The 18,880-nt window shown below is 43.5% G+C and overlaps 1 protein-coding gene across 7 annotated transcripts in view; it reads right to left on the bottom strand.

The window, feature by feature from the left end:
• Window positions 1-18,880, bottom strand: part of raraa (retinoic acid receptor, alpha a) — a 141,057-nt gene that overhangs the window by 86,426 nt on the left and 35,751 nt on the right. For 3 of the 7 annotated variants that reach the window (XM_039616262.1, XM_031739650.2, XM_039616265.1), the window contains one exon: window positions 16,579-16,700. The exons of 2 other annotated variants lie outside the window; for them this stretch is intronic. The gene's annotated coding sequence lies outside the window, so the exon portion shown is untranslated. The remainder of the gene's footprint in view (window positions 1-16,578; window positions 16,701-18,880) is intronic. 2 more of the 7 variants (XM_039616264.1, XM_039616263.1) reach the window with 1 other exon arrangement.

Genomic DNA, 18,880 nt, shown 5'->3' with positions numbered 1-18,880 from the left:
GGCTGTCCGTGCAGAACTGGACCATCTGCCCACCTGCGTGTATGCATGCAGACTCACAGCCAAAGCTCGCACACGCACAGACAAACCCTGACAGATGCAGACACACACACACATTCTCTAACTGTGTCAACCAAAGTCACTAAAACCTACAACTAAAGTTGCTTGCCAAGCTACCCTTTAAATAAGATGAAGCGGGTTGAATCCCTGGAACGGCGGCAACTTCCGGGAACACCGATTTAAAAATAGGCTGCTGACAGTATGTGTAGACAGATTATGGAGCTATAGATAGACGAGTAACATGGGCCAGTGCTTCTGCTAAATATGGGTAGGCCATGCGGCGTAAACTCGCATCACTTTCTGTTAATCGATACGAAAACTAGGCATGAGTCAGAGAAGTGAGTGTCTGAAGATTAGAAAGCTGAAATATATGCAGCGAGAATTCAGTTGGTGTCAAAACTAAAACTGCAGGCATATTTATCAGCGGATGACTCGAGTGTTTGCACTTGAGTGACTCACTGTAGTTTCAACTTTGTTGATATTTGCAGGGGCTATGGTAACAGAAAGCTCCCATACCTGCATAAACACCGTCCTGTACGCTTCAAACTCGGCCTCACACACACAAAAACCAACATCGCTGCCCAGAAAATCCCACTTGAGCTCAAAGGAGGTCGGAGAGACAAAGGGCCATAGATCATCCATGTGGACGGCGTGTGGCGAGCTCCTTGTGTCCAGGTTTTTCCGCCATTTTTCTCTCGTTCTGAGAAAACATGGAGGGTCGGTCCCTATTGTTTACACAGCTGGCTCCATGGAAAGGATTGCCTAATATGAAATATGAAGAGTGGAGAGGTGAGCGAAGGGGAGTTGGGAAGAAAACAGGGAAGGGAGCCAAGCGAGAGGGGTGTGGTGGTGGTGGTGGGGGTAACACAGAGAGGGACGGCTAAAGGCGCTCTGAAGTGGGAGACACAGGAAGTGAGTAAATTTAGACAGAGAGAGAGAAGATCTGGACGAGGAAGTGAAAAATGGAAGGAAGAACACAATATGGCAATTGTGCATCTGAGAGGAGAAGACACCATGCGGACAACTAAATGAGGAGAGAAGAAAGAGCAAACAGAACACGGAGCAGAAAGCCCTGAGGTTTCCTCGTGGTGAGGGAGTCGTGCCTCCTGCGGTCTGGGGTCTGCAGTGCATGTTATTCTTTCCCAACAGTCGCACACTGCTTCCATCCATTCAGTCATGCCTCACAAACCATCTGGCAACTGTCCTGCCGATCCCTTCTTCTAAGCTCTGTCACTTGCATCTTTTATCTGACAAAACGTGCGCTTTTTGAAGGACACGTGGACGCACAAATGACTACACTATTTTAAATCAGTGCCACACACAGATTTAGTGAATTTTATTTATTTATTTTTTTACGGTAAGTGCAGTGCTTTCATAAATTTCCATGAATAGCCTTTCCGTGAATTTGGATTAAACTGGCTGGATCCTATTCAGAGTATAAGTGAGTCATGCCATTTGTATAGTCAGAATCATTTTAAGAGCAGAGTGCATTTTTCTGCTGAACACAAAACGCTGTTCTGGAAAGGGGAAAGGAGCAGACCTCAAATCTATGTGTAAGCAAGTACATTAGCGTGTATGTGAGAATGAGAGCAAGAGAGTGAAGCGTCTTCCTTTGCCTAGTTTCAAACCTGTTCCAGGTAGTCGAAGAGGCTTCACACAAATTAAGTCTATATTTCTGAGAAGAAGAAGAATAGTCAACCACCACCACCCACCGACACACACATATCTATAGTATAACTACAGTCAAAATACTTCAAAGACACGTGCACCGTCGCCAAGGCATCCGCATCAGTCTATTCACATAAGGGAACAGAACAGCGCTGCCTCAAGAGGATGTTTCAATCCACTGTACTGGTACTTTTTTGTCTCCGTCACCATAGTGTACCTATCCAGGATATCGGGCTAACAATGTTATGTGAACCACTCCAGCACATTTCAACACAGAACATCCAATGACACGAGAGCAAATGACGCACTAAAGCACAGGGCCCCTTCCTGTTTATACTGCTTGGTTGCCCACTGGAGGATCAAACAAGACCTACTCCTCCGAGCGGGTGTGCCCCCTTTAACAGTCTGTCGCTCCTGCAGCAGCTTCACAGACAATACCAGGATTAATAGGTAGATATTTTATTTAAAAAAAAAATTCTGGTCTGTTGAGGTGTAAGAAATAATCAGCATTTTAAGTATAGTATAAGTGAAATGACTGCGCAAATTAACACTTTCCTCTGCCAATGTGTAAATGTGTGACTTTAAGCGCACTCATGCATGACCACAATTCTGCACACGAGTGTCTAAGTGTGTGTTTCTGTGTGCTGCAGTCACTATTGTGAAAGTGTGGGATTAGTTGATATCAAGCAGTGTGTGCATATACAAGGCGAGTGTGTGTGTCCACGTGCATGCATGGAAAAAAGCCAGTTTGACTTACCAAACTAAGTGTCCTGTATTTCCACCAATCTTGTTGAGTCTTGTTTACAGACAGCTTTTTTCAATTACTTGAATGATCCCCCATAGTGTTTATAACTGTGCGTACGTGTGTGGGTATAGTCATTTGTTTTTCACACTTACAGTAATACAGTAAAACAGGCCGTAGTTCAGGCCACTGATAACAGATCAGACTTTATACCATATCAGCAAACCCAGAGTTTTAGGTCAAGGTCAGATATCTGCATCTAGTTTACTTGTTCACACTGCTGCTCATCATTAGCTCACATAAAGAAAGGCATTTTTCATGAATAATTTATAAGAAAGTCACATAAAAACATGCAGCGGCTACACTGCTATTATTCTAGTTGCCAAACAATAACCACACTAAATAAAGAACCCACGATAACACAAGGAGTTGTGTTATTGTGGGTTGAGTGAATCAGATAAATATGATTCAAATGTGCTGATTTTGAACCGATTCATGAGTCTCAGATCTTGACCGACATTCAGTTACTTATGAGTTCTGAGCGTTTCCCTAAAGTTAACAGCAGTATGTCGATAAAAACTCGTTTTCATTGTTTTGATTGCACTGACAATAAGTTGTTATCAGATTGAGCACAGTTTCCTTCACTCCACCCATTTTTCCTGTTATCTGTTCTACCCAAAACCCCAGCCCTCCCCGACATTTACACACTCACCTGGTGAAACAGAGAGCGGAGGAGAAAAGGTGACCACCAAGCATGACTCACAATGACAGCCAAAAAACAAAAATCAGTTTCCAAGAAAACCAAAATGTGGACAAGTGCTGTCACAGGAGAACTTGCAAGTGTGGTGTGGTTTGATTGCACACCGGGAGGGAGATTAGGAACAGGATTGCACTGAGAATGTAAGTGGAGAACTGTAAACACTAGCCCAGAGAGGTTATGTAACCCAACAGCAAGCAATACTGATGAACCACATTGTCTCATCTTATACCTTATATAAGGTATTGAAAAGTCAACATGACTCTAGCAACCCCAGCAGAAGGTTTATCAGACACTAAAACATTGCACAATAGTCTGACAATTCTTCCAGGCACGCTTGCACAATAATCTCATCCTCAGCTGTTTTGTCTTCCATTCTGGTGATTGCAAGGTAAACAGAAAGAAAGAAATATAGCAAACATAGTCATCTAACATCCATGTGTGCTTTTCTGGCCTACAGAAGCCTCTGCCAGATGACATCACATTACACTGGAGCAAAAGTTAGGGCGGGTGCCAGACAACCCTGAGTCATTTTGTCCAAGACCCCTTTGTTGGCAGCCCCTCTGCATCGACAGACTGGCTCCATTCAAATGAATGAGGGCATGGCTTTTTTTTTTTTTCACCTTACACTGATCACTTAGTGATGTCATTTTATGTTTAGAGTGCAGACTTAGGTTGAAATTTCCATGTCAACTGCTTGCTACAGTATAGGATCATCAGCCTTCCATGACAATGCTGCCCATTGTGTTTTTGTGCACGTTTCATACCACAATAACATTTTTAAAAAAACGCTCCATGCATGCAGTTTTTACCTCTTGAGGGGAAATGAAAATCTCCATAGCCTAACACCAGGGCCATCTGCAAAACAACCAGGCCTACAGTTGCACTATGTGGGGCACAGTGCAATCACTTAAAGCATTTGCACATGTGTTTTCTTGCTTATATGAGTAGAAGAGTAGAGGCAGGGGTTTGTGGGTCAGTCCATACACAGATTAAGCCCTATAAAGTGCAGGTCATCATGATATGACCTCTCTAGGACACATGCACCACTAACCCAACACTGTCTAAATGAGAACGGCACTTCTAGAATGACCTTTGGCCCACTCAAAGCTGTGAGATTAGGAACATATACAACCCAAATGCACACACTGTATATCTATATAACTAATCCCCCCTCCCCCCGCTAAACAATGCAGAAACATAAAGACGACAGATACAAACAACCTTGCAGGAGAGAGAAACAGTGAAAGCGAGCACGGGCAAGATTATGATACTAATCTTTTCTAATGCCTCTGTCCTCCATTTTCCTTCTCACACATAAAAACATCAAGCATATGCCTGGCTCTCTTTCCTTGCCTCCTCTTCAGGAGTCATAAAACTCACATTTAAAAATGCATGGACTCCATAAGCTGCCAGGCCTATCTATTAACTGTGTTATAGTGTGGATGGCTATAGCTGCTGACGGCAGCCAAGGAATGCTGCTTTCCATTAAGGGAGAAATGGAGAGACGAGGTGGAGGAGGACTGAAAGGGATGAGGGATGAGGGATGAGGGGGAAAACAGAATTTAATCATTTTTCTTTTTCCCATGGCACTGCAAACTGATACCTTGGCATCCGAGCATGTGGAAAAGAAAGAAAAGAAAATATAGGGAGGCACTGACTTCTTCCCAAAATCCCACATAATAAGTATGAAAGCTGTAAAACTGTATCAAAGAAAGAGCATAAACACGCAGATATAAGTGGATCGCACACCCCAGTGAGAGCCTGTGGCCCAGGTGAAAAACTAATTGATTCAAGTGTTTGAGGAAGATTTTCCCCCAGTGTCCTCAGGCGCTCGCAAGATGACTATTGATTGGCTAATTGATTGATTGACATTCGCTCGACACCAAGGCAACAACATCATCACTCTTCATACGAACATCACCACCTGCATAAACTCCTGCATGCTGCACAGACTTAATCCTCGTCAGTACCTCCAACCAATAACTCCCTCTTAAGTTAAGCTTAAACATTCATTTCAGTTTGCACTTTTCAGCCGTGCACAGAAGCTGCTCGCTAATTTGCACAAACTTCTACTGTGCTAATCAGATATAATGAATCTGCATTAAAAACATATCATTAACAAAAAAACTAAATGTTTTAACTTAAAACAATGAAAACTGAAAACTTTAAGACTTTTTCTTTTCATTCACTCTGCAACACAACTCTCCAAAGTGTCCTTGAGTAAGACGCTAAACATCAACCAGCACTAGATATGAGCATCTGCTTAATGACTTTGCATTAACATGTAAATGAGCTTTCAATGGCTTGGATGAGACTTCGACATGCCAGTGCGAATTTCTTCTTGGTTACATTTACCCCCACCTCCCCTCCGCCCCCACCTCTCCGTGCATGTATAAGTCAAACATAAATTAACGAGCTCGCGCCTAAAGCCGCGGCGACACTTACGAACGACTCCTGCCCCTCACCCCCACCCCCGTAATGGACCTTACAGACAATGCCTGTGGTATTTCAATTAACAGACAATGGCGTGACATGAAATAACGACATATAGCAAGAGCTGAGTGACATGTGCGAATGAGGCAGTAACGGCAGCATCTATTCCCTTTAATGGACCATTGTGGTTGAGCGCAGATAATACGAGTTAATAGGAAATGTAAAATTATGATGTAGGCTCTTGTCTAAAAGGGTGAGTGACACCTGGGAGTGGGCTGTTACATCTTAATGCACTGCTGCCACCAGGATGAATCAGCTCTGCACATAGGCGGTGGAAACCATCTGAAGGTTGCTAACGGTGGCTGCTGTCAGTCTTACATTAACCTTGAGAACAGCCAGGGGACTGGTTAGCCCTGCTGACCTCTCTCTGTCTCCCTCACACACAAACACACATGCACAATCTCCATTATGACCACATTTATGACTAAAGGGTGACTTGGTGTGGGTGTGTGTGTGCATGCACGCGTAACTTTGCCTCTTCCTGTGTCTTACGAGCAGCATCAGTGGGATTAAATCAGTCCATCACAGGCTGCTGGTAACACCATATAGGCTGTCTGCGCTGAAGAGAAATCACCTCAGACCTTTCCTGTTGCCCCCAGGGTTAGCAATAACACTCTCTAAGCTGGTTTTGTGAACACTCTATGTACATTCTCATATTCACTGATCAGCTCAGAATTAAGAACAATGTCCTACTATCTTTGATATCTTTGTGAAATGCATACAATAAATCCTTCCCACACAATCCAAGCAGCTAAATGTCCCAAACAAATGCAACCATTTGCATTTGGGAAATCCAAAGCAAGAAGCATAGTTTTGGTGAAAGCTGCTTATGTTTTGCTGTTTGGTTTGAACAACGCCAAGTATTGTTGTGTGCTGAGGCATAACTGGGCAAGCTGATGCCCATGTGTTTTCAGTCAATTTTCACTGACAGCAGGAGAGACAGAACGTGAGAGAGGCCGAAGGGAAGAAACGGAGAATGAGCAGGGGGAAACAAAGAAGCGTTTCATACAATAAAATTGTTGGGATGAGTGCCTGGGAACGGACGAAAGCGCGATCAAACACACTGACCTAATTTTCCGCCACCTCCTGCAGAGAAGTGAGAGGAAAAGCAGCCCATGAACACTGCAGAGAGTGAAATCGAGGTTTGTAATACTTTAATACTTCCCTGTAATCTGTGAATGAATCCATTTTCACGGTTTTCTTGGAATACGATAGGATCTGAACTGGGATGGATTATTATTTGTTTGTTACTGTTTGGTGGGGGGTTTTTTTTCAGTTTTTTTTTTAATGTCTTAATTTTGCATTAATTACACTCTTAAAAAGTTAAAAACAATACAGTTCATTTATTTCTAACAAGGCTGTATCTACTGGGAAACTGCTGATTGTAACCAACCCAAAAAATCACAAAAAAATAAATCAGTATGAAAATTTAACAATTAAAAAATTAAAGCAAAATGAAAAATATATATATTATATTAGTTACTACTGTGACTGACTCCACACCACAGGAAGGGTAGTATGGAGATGGGTCGAGTATAAAAGCCATTTGTTTGTTTTTCTTTTTATATTATTCATAAGCAATACCAGGTTTACTATATCACTGATGCCCTGGAGGGATTTTTACTCTTGTAAACTCAAACACTGCGACTTTATATTGTTTGTGAAAACTCTTCTGATGGAAAGCAGCAGTCTGGCACTGGTAAAAATAAGAGAATAGAGAGTTTTATATCTTCAAGAAAAAGACATCCCTCTATATCTGAATGCCAATTTGTGTTTACCTCCTGAGAAATTTCCATTAATTAGAGCTGTACATGGCTTGTACACATCCAAGAAGGCTAAAAATCAGCTTAAAATTGATTCAAAAGTGGAAGCCGCAGACAGTCAAAAATTAACTTTCATATGCTAAGGTATCAGAGGGATGCAGCAGTTTACAGTGTCACCTCAAAGCTAGAAGCTCTGGGCTTGAAGCTGCTGCTCGACTTAAGCCTTGATTATACACCGCTATGGACACGGACTGCTAGAGAGCCAAAGGCTGGGTAGTCATTCCTGTTACACCGCTTTGAAGTCCGCTTGAAGTCCGCCACCTGGGGCGCATCCATCGTTGGTGTATTGTAAGGGAAATTTTCCATGGGCAAGTCCATGTGGTCACAACCCCCCCCCCAAAAAAAAAACAGGCAGGGACGCGGACATACGTGCAAACCCTCTCCTCACCATCTGAAGACGAAATTGTTGTCACTTTGACCCAAATGGACCAGAGCAGACTCGTGGACAGGGTAAGTATAATCAAGGATTAATCTGTAATGCTGTAGATGCTGTAGAGAAGGAAGAGTTCCTTCCTGCTTTTTAACAAACTTCAGAGATAGACGTTGTTTACATGGCCGAAAAAGTCATCGACGTCTTTCCAACAAGTTTTGCTGGGTAGGCTGATGTTGATGAAGCATGTTCGGGTCTGAACTATCAAAAAGCCCAAATTACTGCCAGATAACAATCCAGTAATAATCTTACTGAATGGGATGTTCACTCTTATTATCCCCATTATCATCTCTGAGTTACTTTGAGGTTATTTCAAAACTTTACCCAACTTCCTTCTTCCTCCGATGCTCAAATGCTCAAAATTACAACAAATTATTGTTTTTTGGCTGAGGATGTTGTTTTTTCCGTAGAGAATAAAGTCTCTTTCAGACAGTCATTACTGCATCGATGCACCCGTATGCACTTGCAAGGAAGCCATTATGGCCCATACTCAAATCTAATTGTCAACCCCTGTCTTCTACTTTTCTGTCTGGTCTTAGGACAGTGCAAAAAGCTTTTAAAGGGCTAACATTTGTGCTTGAGTGGCCAGAACACTGTGTGCAGTCCCTGCTTCTGCCCATCGCTGCATCAGGTCCACTTGTAGTGCTGCTGTGCTACTGTGACTGGACTGGAAAGGATATTTATAGAAAGCCGTTGACAATATCCTGTCCCCAAACGGGTGTAATCGTATTATGCTGGAGGTGCTAAAAGCCTTGAGTTGGGAAAGCACATCATCGGAGGAAACGGGCTAAGACACACAAGGACCGTTCACGGGGAGTCTTGAGAGGAAGAAGCTCAGAAGCACACTGGAAGGAGTAGATAAAAAGGCAGACACACATACAAACTCAGCAGGTGAGGAAGAAAGAGTGACAGAAAGAAGATTTACTGAAGGTTTACTGACAAGTGAAAAAGTGACAAGTATAAGATGCAAATTATGCTGCTGACTGAGAGCAATAGGCTTGTTGCTGGAGGAGTGTGGAGGTGGTGCGGGTTGGAGGCTCGATCGTTTTGACAGTGTTTGGTATCGGCAGCTCTGAAGGTTCAAGCCGGCCACGGCGATGATAGATGGAAGACTGAACTTTAATCAGAGTGGCGCCCGGAGCATTTTCATGGAGGTAAACAGGTTAATCAGTCAAGCCCTCCTTCCATCCTCCCTCTCATTCTCCCCTAGTCTTTCCTCAGCACATGACCACTTCTGACACTGGCACGCCATTCGTCTATTTCCCATCAGCACCTCACCCTTCTCCTTTCCTCCCCCTCTCATTTTCCCTTACCTTGCTTCACATCTTTTGCAACCAGCCAGGAAAACAAATGACTCCCCCACCCCCCAAAAAATCCTTCCCTGCAGCCCATACCATCAGGCATATCCCACTATCTTATAAAAGGGCATTTCAAACCGTTCAGTCAGCTCATTTAATACCTCCCAGCATCATCCACCATGAAACTATGAGGTGGGAGGAGAGCATTCAGCAAACAGAGACTGTTCATATGCTCTCACAGTTTCTTGCATTACTGCCCTTCCACTAGCCTGCATCGAGGGAGGTAGATAATTTGCAGTCATAACCCTCAAACATTCTGTGCCTAAATCTAAACGCAGTGAGGCAAAGAAAAGAGAAAATAGCAGGAGCAGCCTTCTGTTTCCCATTGTTTCTGCTATATCAAGGGTGTAGTTATTAAAATGCCCATGTCTTACAGTCTCTCCAAGAAACAGCAAGACATACTGACCTCCATAAAAACTTAAGCATGTGCTAACCGGAGCCAAATCACTGCATGCACAACCACCAGACTTTTTAAAACAAGCAACCAGTGTACAAAGCAAAACAGGAACTTCAAACTCCTGCCAGTTTACGGTTTAAGCCACATTCCGTGTTGTCCGTCAAAACTTCCTCTATCTCTGTCCCCCAAAGGAAAATTAACAATCATCTCTCAACAAACCATGCCGGCAAGCCAAGTGTGAACTTTAGAAAAGCCTTAACAGCTCCTGTGGAGGTGGGCCACGTCTAATCTTTGACCACACTGTATTTAGGCAGACTTGGAAAGTGCGATTATACTGTGTTGTCTGGAATTCCAACCACATACTTCTGCGAGCCATCAACAAGGACTGCCCTTTGCCAAGATAAACTTCAGAGAAAGTTGCCACATATTTACAGGCTTCGCTGCCCCACTTTGCTTCCTTGTAGCTGCAGAGTGTCGTTCTGGTCGCAGTGAAAATTTTTCTCTGAGCCTCGGTTGGAGGGCAGAGTGGGCTTGAAATAAATGCTCTTCTTGTTCGTATTTGTCCAGGATATTGCTAAAGCGTGCTCGTTGTGCAACATGAGTTAGGAAATACACTTAATAGGGGGCCTTGAAGGAAAACAAAGGAGGGAATACTTACTTGGAGACCATACATGCTGTATGCAGGGAAACTCTGAAACTATGTTGTGTTATTACCTCCTACCTATCTCCCATTGAGTGATAGAGAGAACTCAGCTTGGTGCCTTGTTTAATGATGTGAGGGTTCATGCTCAAGTTTGAATAATACACGCCAGCTCCTTTAGAGAGAAGTGAAGCTTTTAATGATAGAGCGACCCATAACTTAAAGGGGCAGCAAGAAAGGAGAAGGAGGAGGAGGACATCACCCTTTGAAAAAAATACCGCGAGTAGAAGTTAAGAGAAGATGGGCCTGAAAAGTGACCACAGACAGTCGTTACATTGTTGGGCAACAAGAACTGGCTAACACCCACACACACCCAGACACACGTGTACACAAGGAAATCAGTGAGTGTACTGAGATTTCTCACGAGATGTTGTGTACACATTGCTTAAAAGTTGTCCAACATATTGGACAACTGGCTAACAGCCAGCAAAAAATTAGTTGTTGCCAGCAAAAAGTTGTTAGCAAAAAAATGTGTATTTCCTTACTGGTTGGCAGTGGTTGAGCGAAACTGGTTGCAAAGAACAGCATTAAGTAAGTAATGTTTATTTATATAATGCTTTAAAAGACACAAAAGTGCTAAACAATAATTAAAATGTAATTACTATCAAAAAGAAACATGCAAAAATAAGTTAGAAAAATGATAAAAATAAAAATGACCAAAAAAAAAAAACCCCCCCCAAAAAAAATCACACTGTTTCTGATAAAACAATAAAAAAAGTGCGACACAAACCAAAAACGGAGGTTTACCTTCAAATTAAAAGTTGTGCCGTTTTTCAAAAGGCACAACTGTCTTTGTTTCTCTACTCAGAGAGTAGCTGGACAATGTTTATAGACAAGTCTGCCATTCAAACCCTGACTGCAGCAATATGCTAGTAACCAAAGCAATTACAGAGATTTTTGCCAAACAGTTGAGGAATACACATTTTTCTTACTAACATGTGGTAGCCAAGGGGTCATGACCCGGCCTGTAGGCCTGTGTGACTGGGTCTTTAGCAATCACTTTCCCAGCGACTGCCAACAACCTCCAGCAACTACTCACAACCACTTGGGTAATACTCATTTCTCTCCTCACGACCAGTGGTTGCCAGGTAGTCACATGGTCACATGTCTGCACAACCTAAATAAATTACACAAACATCTAAAGATAAACTTATGCAGTACATGTAAACACATCATACGCTTAAGTCCTTGAGGGCCAGAAATCCCGTGTGAGTTTACAACATCACATCCATCCTCGGGGGGATTTCATAACAGCAAAAATATCTAATGCTACATACAGTACCGCAGTGTTCCAGTACCAGTGGATTAGCACTGCCTTCCCCGCACCCACCACCATCACTTCATGTTAATAGCTGCTGTTTTCATTTTCCCCGAGGCCACTCTCTACTTCCCTTCATTCAGTATGCATACAGTTTTCGCTCCCTCTCTCAGTTTCTCTCGCTTAAGGGAGTGGTGGCCAGAGGAAGTTGGAGATTTAGTAAGGACACTGATTTGCTCATGTAAGACTTATGAAACCCTAGTTTCCTGTGCCTCGTACAAACACCCATACAGAAGTCATTTTAAGGTAACATCCTTGGTGCAGTGAGCTCACTCCCATGCTCCTTCCCCGCACAACACAGAGATCAGTAACAGTGTTTGTGGCACTGCGTCTTTGTACATTAACTTTATGAAGTTTCTGCTTCTGTAGGGGGGGCTCTTTCATAGAAATCCTCACTGCTCCGAATCCTATCTAAAACAAAACCGCTGTTACACGTTACCACTCTTATATAAATAGAGACCAGAAAATGGATTTATTTATAACAAATTCAACCCTCAGACAACCAATTCCGCTGGAACTAAACTGAGATTTGCTTGATACGATTTGGAACTGCAGTATCATAAAACAATCTGACAAATACATTGAATCAAACACAGTTTGCCAGTAGGACAAGGTGCTGGACACAGACACACATTCGCCATACCCTGTAAAGTGTCTGGAAATCTCCACAGCCTAATAACGCATGGCAGATGAAGCCCGTCAGAGTGACAGTCCAGCTGTAAGTAATTTGGAGGGCCGAAGAAGAAAAAGCAGAGGAGAAAAAAAAAAAAAAAGAAAGAAAATATTAGACAGCCATCAGGCCCCTCTTCTCACATCTCTCTGCAGATCTAGATGAATTTGACCTGACAACACAGGAGCGATGCAGACAACACCTCCTGCACCAGCTGCAAACCACAAGGGCACACACCTCCTTCTACAGCCAAGAGAGGAGGGAGGGAGCAAATGAGCCTGTGAGTGAAATAAATAAAAACATACTGAACGGAGTTAAGCGTGCCCGAGAAAAACTACTGACAGCGTAGAGCGAAATAGAAAGAGAGAGAGACAGCAGATGAGGGACAAATCGATTTTAGTAAAGAGGCAGAGCAAGCAATGAGCATGAAAGAGGATAAGAAAGACAAAGAGCCAAGAAAGCATGAATGATGATGGAGGATATGAAGGACAGCTTGAAAGAGAGAAAGTGAAACAGATAAAGAATAAAAGGAGGGGAGGAAAGAGAGGGCTTGATGGAGGGAGACAGAGGGAAAGACGCACCTTGTCAAAAAGATTGAGAGCAGAGGAGAAAATGAACAGGGAGCTAGAAACTGAGAGAGGAATACAAAGAATGAATGAAGATAGAGAGAGAGTGAGGGAAGATGAGAGGATGCCTTATTTTCTTCCATCTCAATTTGCACAAAACTTTCATTACCACCAATTTGGGCTGGGAGCCGTAGGCTGGACCATTAGGCGAGCCCAGCATCAATCAGCTTAATCTCCCTCCCAGGCCGCTAAATTACAGCGCCCAGTTGCTTATTAAAATTTGTCGCCCGTCTCCCAACACCCGGCACTGCTGGAGATTAGACAGGGGCCCCCAGACAAATCTGTTACAGAGAAGAAGACGGAGAAGAGAAGGAGGAGGAGGAGGAGGTGGAAGGGAAAAAAAGGACAGAGAGAGACGGAAGGAAGTACAGGGACAGTAGAAATGAAAAAAAAGGAAAAAAAAGAGGAATGCACTTGCTGAGACAGAGTGGATCAGAGTGGGAGGACGATCATCCGGTTTGATTTATACACTTCTGTAGATCTGCCGTGCTCTCACTCACACATTTCTACGCACAATCATACATCCCAATAAATCCTATATACACTCGCATGTGCCCACATCCCCCCCAAATGCAGTTTTCCATTCCTGTCAACACCCCCAACACACACACACACACACACACACACACACACACACACACACACACACACACACACACACACACACACACACACACACACACACACACACACACACACACACACACACACACACACACACACACACACACACACACACACACACACACACACACACAGGTATAGAGAATGCAGGGTTTGCAGTGCCTCCCATTGCACACTCAATCAAACCGGCGGCCAGATAAGATGCATGATGAATGGCGTAATTGAAGGCGGCGGCAGAGTAATGCTGCATCGCTCTGCATTCAGTGGGGGAGGGCGGGTTATTGGTGAGTGTGTGATTAGCCTGTAGGATTTATTGTTATTGCCCAACTTATTAAAAAAAAAAAATAATACAAAGAGTGTCTACCTCGCCTACAGTAGCACACCTCCAGCTACAAAGCATACAGAGCCTACACTTTCGGATGGATGAGGAGACAGCAGCGCTGCATCATATAGAGCCGGGTGGGGTGAGTTCTTTGAAGTCTGTGCATGTTGCAGAAATGCGGCTTGGCTAATCGTATAGGTTGCAAGGCAGAAATCTCGATGTCAAAATATGGAGGAAAACCACCCACGCATTGAAGAAGTGGTGGTAAAGTCTCCGCTCCCTTTAACCACTTAAATAAGAGAAAGCAGAGGATACATAAAGCATGCAACAAAATGATAGAACCTGCAGGTCAATGGCTAAAGGAAGAAAATAAAGCAATTCTACTTCACACTGGTAAGCACTCAGTGGAGAAAACACTAATGTATCAAGAGTTAGTAAAGGTCCTTGAAAGAAGCAGACCAGAGAGTGTCCTTAACACCAGTGCACTGTCTGCCTGCTGACATCATGTGTGTGCAGGGATTTCTTCTTCTTCTCCTTGTTAATACCTATGGCATCTGACGACACTGAGCTGCTATGGTTTACTTTGGTTAGTGACCTAACATAACTGCCTTATTTCAATTAGTGAAGCTTAGGATGTGACATTTTTAGATATTCCAGCCAATATTAAACCACACAATCTTGGATAAACAGTTATTATCAGATTCAGATGGGTATTAATTAGTGATCATTTTGTTCTAGCTTCATTTTTGAAACTGAAATTTAAACTCTCTAAGATTTAAAGTAGAACAGCAGGAGTAAGTACTGCATGCAACTCTCTATCTTTGGAAACTAACAAATTCCTATAGCTGCAGGTATGAAATAAACTTGGCAGTGAGACTAAAAGCAGCTACCCAAACTAACTCAGGCTGTAGCTGTTACTGCTGAGTCATGTTAATCTGCGCTGCCGCAGACTTTTTATTTGCTCAGGTAAATAATTTACTGTTAAGTAGTGTTTTATAGACAATTTAATCTGTAATGAGGGGAAACTCAACATACATGAAAAGTTACTTTGGAGAGTTCTGTATGCGTACTTCCCCAAAGATGCAGAAAAAATACACTCCGTTCTAAACTTGTGCATGCCTCTTCATTAATAGGACCATTTCATTCAACCTCAAGACCTGAATCATACGAGGCTACGATTTAGACTCCGCAGCTGAGCCACGCGTGCCGTTAATAACCTTGTGGTCATGTCCCGGTGTTTTATGCAGGGCCAGGCATGATAAAAACAAATAAAACCCTGAGACTTTTTCCCACTTCAGGGGAAAGATGTTTGCCCCTGAAGTTTCTCTACTTCTTCATACATTCATTCACATTCAATCCGACAGTTTCAGCAATCTGCACCCAGGAGTCCTGTTGACATATCTGAGTCCTTATATTAAAGGCTGTGATTACTGTTCTTTATACTAAGGCAGTAATAATATTCTCTCTGATCCATCCAAAACCTGAGGTGAAGAAATATTTGGAAATCTAAAGGAAAAAAAAATATCAGCAGATCGAAGCACAGAACATTACATTTCTGATTTAGATTTATCTTCATAAATCTAAAACAGCAGCCAGGCTGTTTAGGTCACCAAGTCTCAAGGGTAACCATGTGCTACAGGTTCAAAACTAGCATGCTTGTCACAGCTTTTACAGAAAGGAAAAGCTGTGACAGACACGAAGCCGATGCACCGAGATGCTGTCAGATGAATGAAAAGGAGTGCGTGCCTGAAAGGAGCTTATGAAATCATAAACTGCAGCCCTAAAAATAACTACTCACTTCTGTGAGCAAAAGCTATAGTTTCTTATTATGATGAGAATATGCAGCTCTCATTAATCAAACAAATGGAGAAAAGAGCAAGGTACTATTTTTAAGAGGGAGGAAAAAAAAAAAAAAAAGGGGGGAGAAATTCCTGCCTTTTCCCAACTCGACACAAATTGAGACAAAGAGCAGAAACCCCTTTGTACTGCACACTTACAACAGATTAACTAAGAACAAATACACAGGCCTCGCATATATTAAGGTTAGCAAAAAATACACAATGCCATGAATGCAATGAAATCTCACATAAAACTCAGTCACACACAGACAGACACACACACACACACACACTGCATCTGCTGCACACGAAACCAGTGAAAGTAAAGCAACTACAAACAGTGTGGTTCTACAGAGTGTGTCCACTGTCAACACACACTGACACAGTAACCAGTACAGGGAAAACCACACATGTACATACTGAGCCAGCTGTGGTCTCAGACAAAGCCTATAAATAGAAGGAAAACAAACAGCTGTTTTGTCTGAAAGTTAAATTAGCATATCACCTAGAGTATTCAAAGATATATGGGCTGGCGGTGGCAAAGAGTCCCCCTTCCAAAACACTCTGGCATGTCTGCGCTATTTAAGAGATGAGTGTGAATGTTTGATGTATTGCTGTTGATTCATTTGGCTTCATTTCGATATATAAAACTTGGTGCATGACATTTACTGCTGTTGCAGGATATGTACATGATTTATCAAATGAGCTCAGTTCAGGATCTACTGCTGTATATATAGCGAGAGTGTGTCTACCTCGGTTGGTTGCCAGAAGCCCTGGGTGTTGCTGTTCAGACTGATTGAGTGGTGTGCTGTTCGGCCAACTGGGCTTCCGGTTGGTGGACTGCCTGCATCGATTGCTCGGACAGGCCCTTCTTCTGGCGCACAGACAGAAAAATGGACAAATAGAGGAAGAAAGGAGGAGAGTGGAAGTGAGTAGCAATGAGGAGAAAAAAAAAAGTAAGAAAAGAGAGAGGGGGAGGGATGGTGAGAAGATGAGAGGGGAAAAAAGAGGAACATTAGCTTAAATGAAAGTTTATTAGGTGTATCAGTCAGTCAAGTCGATGGGGTGGGGGATTTTTGCCTCAGGCTCTCCATCCTTCCTCTCTATCCCACCCCCCCTCCTCCTTCTGCTTGCGTGTGTGTGTTTGCAAAGGAAGGGGTTTCGGGTCGGTGGGGGCAGCCATGACGGGAAAACATTAGGTTGTTGGCGACTCGCCGGTACACCAGCCAGTAATTGGCTTGGGTAATGGTCATGTCCAGACAAATGGTGTAGGCCCTAACCGTGTTACGAGCAACCAACTGCTCCGCCTGTATTCACAGCATAACACTGAGCACTGCTCGGATACCAAATGGCACCAGCGTGCTTATGCGTTTGTGTACAAGACTCACGAAACATGTGATTTACTGGAACAAAACATTATTACCCCCCCACCACCCCCACCCACACATGCACACACCACTCCCGAACTCAAAACCAGCGTGGTGTGCATGTGTGATTCATGGCTCTCTTGCAGTCTGTGTGGGAAACTGTACGGCGATAAGGAGGAAAAAGATGGCAGCACAAGCGCCCGCTCACCTCGAGGGACAAACCGACATCTGCTGTGTCCTCCAAACAAGTGACGGATAGGATATAAGCAGGAAGAAAGAAGGAAAGAAGAGGGGGGTGAAAGAAGGTGGGGAGGGGATGACAAGAGAGAGGGAGTAAGAGGATAAGTTCCATTTTTCATCCGTCCCTCCCTCTGCTCTGCATCACTTCGCCTTCTGTCTGACGGCAAGCTGAGCCGCTAATGTCCATTGTGTCTGGATGGGCTATAAACGTGCGTGTGCGTGTGTCTTTGTGTGTGTGTGTGTGTGTGTGTGTGTGTGTGTGTGTGTGTGTGTGTGTGTGTGTGTGTCCGTCTGTTGATGTTATTTGAGTGAAAATGAAACATATATGCTCCCACAGAAGCTATCCAAGCTAAATGGCATGCATATATGGATAAAGCTGAGTATGTGCCTGTGTATGTGTGTGTGTATGTGTGTGTGTGAGTGTGTGTTATGGAAGCCCTTCAGCCATCCAGCTATCATCTCCTGCCAGACAGGCCCCACCAAGCCGACCCAGCTGGATAATGAGATCCATTATGATTTACGTGCCAAGAGGACAGCCAGACAGAACAAAGACATGTACACACACGCACTCAGATGCACACACACACACACAGGGGGAGTTTGGTGTAGTTGTCAGTGTGTGTATGAATGTGGGCTCTCTATCTTATACTGTATGTGCTGATGTGTGCTGCCACTGTTTCATATTTCAGTTTCTTCTGTGTGTGTTAGTTGCCTGAAGGGCATCCTGCAGTGGGTCCTCTTTCAGTCTGCAACTGGAGAACACTTCTTTCTCATTCTCCCTCTCTCTCTCTCCCTCTCTCTCTCTCTCTCTCTCTCTCTCTCTCTCTCTCTCTCTCTCTCTCTCTCTCTCTCTCTCTCTCTCTCTCTCTCACACACACACACACACACACACACACACACACACACACACTTTCCTCATCTACCTCTCACCTGAAAAAGCAAACTAACTAGAAGACAGAGTTCGCACAGCAACCTTAATCTATTTCTATCTTTTAGTTTCTCACTTTCTCCTTTCTCTCACACACACCTCCAGAGCCTTGCAGGCAGAAAGGAAGCAGTGAATATTGCAACTTGCATCCAACAAGGAGACCTGATATCCTCAGCCTGGTTGATCGGTAACTCTGCAGCACATTAAACCGAGTCAGGGATTTGCTCCAAAGCATTTGTGAATGTGTGTCTCCATGCAAGTGTGTGCTGGGATTTGTTAGTGGAGAGCTTGGAGAAGCTGTCAAACACATTCTGGAAAAAGGAGTAGACCAGTGCTTCATTTCTCTTTTCTGGAACGAGGGATGTGCTCAGCTGAGAGGAGGAGGAGGAGGAGGAGGAGGAGATTTCTTCAGGGTAGGCAAGACAGAAAGTGTAAGAGGATAAGTTCCAGGTTTAATTTCTTAATCATGACTGACTATATTCTCGAGGCTGGTGCATTTATGGTTGCATGCCATGAGCT

This window comes from Oreochromis aureus, linkage group 8 (genome assembly GCF_013358895.1).
Source record: "Oreochromis aureus strain Israel breed Guangdong linkage group 8, ZZ_aureus, whole genome shotgun sequence".
NCBI lineage: Eukaryota > Metazoa > Chordata > Actinopteri > Cichliformes > Cichlidae > Oreochromis > Oreochromis aureus.
Note: the sequence above shows the minus strand (reverse complement) of the source record. Positions and strands in the feature narration are given on the sequence as shown.